At 62.9% G+C, this 3,790-nt stretch overlaps 1 long non-coding RNA gene across 1 annotated transcript; it reads right to left on the reverse strand.

Annotated features, from left to right (window-relative positions):
- Positions 1–538: 538 nt before the first annotated feature.
- On the reverse strand, positions 539–1,664 carry LOC113980930. Its single transcript, XR_003538253.1, has 3 exons — positions 1,558–1,664; positions 1,199–1,363; positions 539–729 (listed from the first exon to the last, which is right to left on the reverse strand). It is a non-coding gene; the product is annotated as an uncharacterized LOC113980930 (long non-coding RNA).
- Between the last annotated feature and the right edge of the window lie 2,126 nt (positions 1,665–3,790).

The raw sequence follows: 3,790 nt of genomic DNA on the forward strand, positions 1-3,790 counted from the left end.
AAGCCTGGCAGCTTTGGCTTTCGGGTGCAGTTGGTGGGGCAGCCTGGGCCCTCCATGGGCAGCAAGAGCTTTCTGTGCTTTGCTCTGGTATCAGTCTTTGTCCTTATGCAACTTTGGCCGTCAGGCTGGTAGTTGCAGCAGAGGGTTGATAGAAGCGAACCACAGCCCTTATCCCCAGCAAAGAAAGCTTGTAAGTTTTGGCTTTCGGGTGCAGTTGGTGGGGCAGCCTGGGCACTCCATTGGCAGTAACAACTTTCTGTCCTAGCACTTTTTTTCTTGGAGGAACCTTCGTCCATATTCTAGTTTTGGAGCTGGACTGCCTGTTTCTGCTCTAGGATTCGTGCAAGTGAACAACAGCCCTTTTGCCCTGGGAAGAAAGCCCTTACCTTCATGGTTTCTGGTGCAGTTGTGGTTGGCCAGCCTGGGCACTCCGTGGGCAGCAAGAGCTTTCTGTGGTGGCACCTTTTCCCGGGGAGGAATCTTCATTTGTACGGATTTGGGGGCGGGGGGGGCCGGCAATTGCAGCGCAGGGCTGGCAGAGTTTGTGATTTTAGCAGACCCTCAGCTGCCCGGCAAGGCTCACGTCCCACCCGAGAATGCTGCTTTCACCCCAAGTTCAGGTCTGGAAGCCATACGTGGTGTAGCAGAGGACTGGATAGAAGGACCTACTGCTGCTACTCCTCTTGGAGCAGAAGCCACTGGCTGTGGGCAATTCCCACCTGAAGAAACCTTGGGGGAAAAAAAAAAGACAAAAACGTCAAGAATTTTATGCTGCAGGATCCGTCCATCAGAGCTTGAAACAGAAGTCACAAAGGAGAAAACAAGCAGCAAATGACACCCCAGTGTTAAAGAAGCTTTTTTGAAAAACCTTTAAGAATTACAAACCTGAGGTAGAAAGAGCAAAAAAAAAAACAAAAAGCAAACAAACAAACAAAAAAAAACAACAACAACAAAAAAAACCCCTTTATTAAAATACAACCCACGACAGCAGAGAAAAGTTTCTTGTCTGTAAAGAGTAAGCAGGTTAACACCGATGCCCCGTGAAATGGACTTTAATGCCACAAGCCTTCCACTACGCGTGGATCGAGACAACAGGTCCAGCATCTGAACAGCCCCCCTTTCCCACAAGCAAGTTTTTACTTCAGACTTGTCCAGGCAACAAAATTGATGCTGTTGTTGGGACATCTCCCGCACTCACCGGTACATTCTCCTCCTGCGGCAGAGCTGCCTTTCTCCTCCCCAGGCGCTCTGGCAGCTCCCTGACACGCTTCTCCAGCACCGCCGCCTCCGAGCTGCGCTCCTTCCAACGCTGCCTCTGGTGCTGCAGCCCGGCATTCTGCTCCCGCTTCACTTTGTTCCTCAGCTGAAGAAATGCACCGAGCAGCGGGGCAGGAGGGGAAAGCAAGGCAGAGAAAAACAAAGGAACTTTCAGGCAGGCAGCCACACGGGCCCGGCAGGAACGGGAGCAGTGGCATTTCTTTGCAATGAGCTCAGAGAAGGACCCGACCGGCTCTGAAGCCCTTAAGAGTTGAGGGTCACAAGCCGCCTTTCCATTACCTGCAGCTCCTTGGACAGGCGGCGGGTGGAGCTCAGCTACAGCCCGCGGCTTGTCCTGGGAACCACCAATTCGTCGGCCCTTCCTCAGCCCCTCCGGCGGCCCGGGCAGAGCCGCAACAGGCTCTTCAGCTGGTCCAGCTCCTGCGCTGCCAAGGACGAGAGAGAGCACAGCAGCTGCCCTGAGGAACGGCCCGGCGGGGGCTGCTCTGCTCCCGGGGCGCGGGGGAGCTCCGGGAGGTCGGCCCTGGGAATGGTGCCCGTGCTGCTCCGCAGCCCCGCCGTGCCGACATTGCCGAGTGCCAGCGGGATTCTTTGGCTCCTTCTGGGCTGGCGCTGGGGCGTGTCCAGGGTGAGGCATCTCAGGGTGCCCGTCCAGAGCAGCCCCCGGCTGAGAAGCCGCGGGCAGCCCTTTCTCCGTGCCCACCGCAGTGCCCGTGGCCGAGAGACAAATCCCTCTTGTGCCCGATGGAAGCGCCGGCCCGGAGCTGCTCCATCCCTGCTGCCGCGAGCTGTGTTGGGAGTCCTGCGGCTGCGGGCGGGATTGCCTGAGCTCCGGAGCGCCGGGAGCCCCGGCAGGGCAGTGCAGGGCGCAGGTGCAGGGCACAGGTCCTCCATCCCCTGGCAATAGGAAGCCCGAGCAGGGCTGGGTCACTGTCTGTCGCTCCAGCCTCCTCCCGGCCCGCCTTCCCTGCCCAGCTTTCACTGCCCAGGGAGCCCCGAGAACGTTCCTGACGGGAAGCAGGAGCCGCCGAGGGCTCCGTCCAGCTCCGGGCCCGAAAAGCGGCCCCGACCTGAGCTCCTCCCCCGGCATTTTGGGTTCCGAACGCTCACCTGGAGGAGACGCCCCCCCGCAGGCGGGACCGGGCGGCGACACTCGACCAACGCCTTTGCCTCGGGGCGAGGGATCCCTCCGGACTCGCTTGGCTTCTTTATCCCTGGCCACGGCACCGCAGCGGCTGGTTGGGACGTTTTCTGGTTTGCTCTCCTGTAGCTGTTTCCCTCCCAGGCAGGACCTTCCCCGTCTGCAAATGAAGATGAAACGTTTCAATGGGATTTTGAAAAACCAGAGGGTTTGCCCCGGGAGGGTGCGAGTTGCCGAGGAAGCCGGGGAGAGGATGGAGAGCCTCAGGTCTCACCTGGCAGCTATCAGAGGAGCTGCACCTTATGGATGGCAGGGAAAGGAATTGCTGTTGGCAATTCCCGAAGTTCCGCAGGCAGAGCTGGGAGCAGCCCGTGCCCGACCCGCGGCACGGTCCGTGCCAGCTCCTGGGGACAGACACGGGGACAAACCGGCGGCTGGGCTGGTGGTCCTGGAGCGTGGGAGGAACGGGGAAACGGCTCCCCCCCTTCTTCCCTGCCCCGGCAGGGCCCCGGCTCCCCCCGGCCGGAGCCCCGGCGGGCCCCAGACCCCTCGTTCCCGGGGGGCGCTGCGGGCGGGAACCCCCCGAGGCCGCCGGGAAGGGGCAGGCGGGCGATGTTCTCCCCGGGAGCGGGTGCGGTGGTCTCGGGGGTGCCCGAGCGGGGGAGCTCCAATACCACGGGGGGCGAGGGCGGCGCTGCGGGCCCGGGGGGGTCCCGGGGCCGGCCCGGCGTGTCCCCGCGCCCCGGCCGCTCCCAGCCCCGGCTCCGCGTCCGCACGAGGAAAGCGCCGCCGTTCTGCCCCGGCCGGGCCCCGGCAGAGCCCTGGTCCGAGCGGCCCCGCCGGGCTCGGCCCCAGCGCCCGCCCCGGAGCGGCTCCTCCCGCCCGCAGCGCCGGGATACAGGCGGCGAGGCCGGGCTGGGATGAGCCCGGCACCGATCCTGGTCCCCGTCCGCAAGAGGGACACGGAGCCCACGGAGCAACCCGGGGCCCCCCTCCCACCCCAGAGCCCCCCGTCCCACCTTGAGCTGGTTGAGCTTGAGCAGGTCGCTGTCGGGCAGCGCGGCCGAGCCGATGGCACTGAGGAGCCGCCGCTGCTCCGAGCGCCGCTCCGACAGCACCCGGTTCGGGCCCTGGGGACGGGGACACGGTGTGAGGGAGTCGCCCTGGTCTCACCTGTGTGTCGGGGGACGCGTTGGGGTCGGGCCAGGGGGCGGGGCAGGGGTGCAGGTACCGCTCCTTCTCGTGCCGGCTGATTGGGTAATAGCCCTCACTAGGGGCGCTGCCCGTCCGGTGCTCCCGGCACTCCGGTAATTAATCGGTGTAATTAATCGGCAAAGTTAATCGGCAAAATTAATCGGCAAAATTAATCGG

Source organism: Neopelma chrysocephalum, unplaced genomic scaffold (genome assembly GCF_003984885.1).
Source record: "Neopelma chrysocephalum unplaced genomic scaffold, ASM398488v2 Primary Assembly neopelma1_95676, whole genome shotgun sequence".
In the NCBI taxonomy this organism is placed as follows: Eukaryota; Metazoa; Chordata; class Aves; order Passeriformes; family Pipridae; genus Neopelma; species Neopelma chrysocephalum.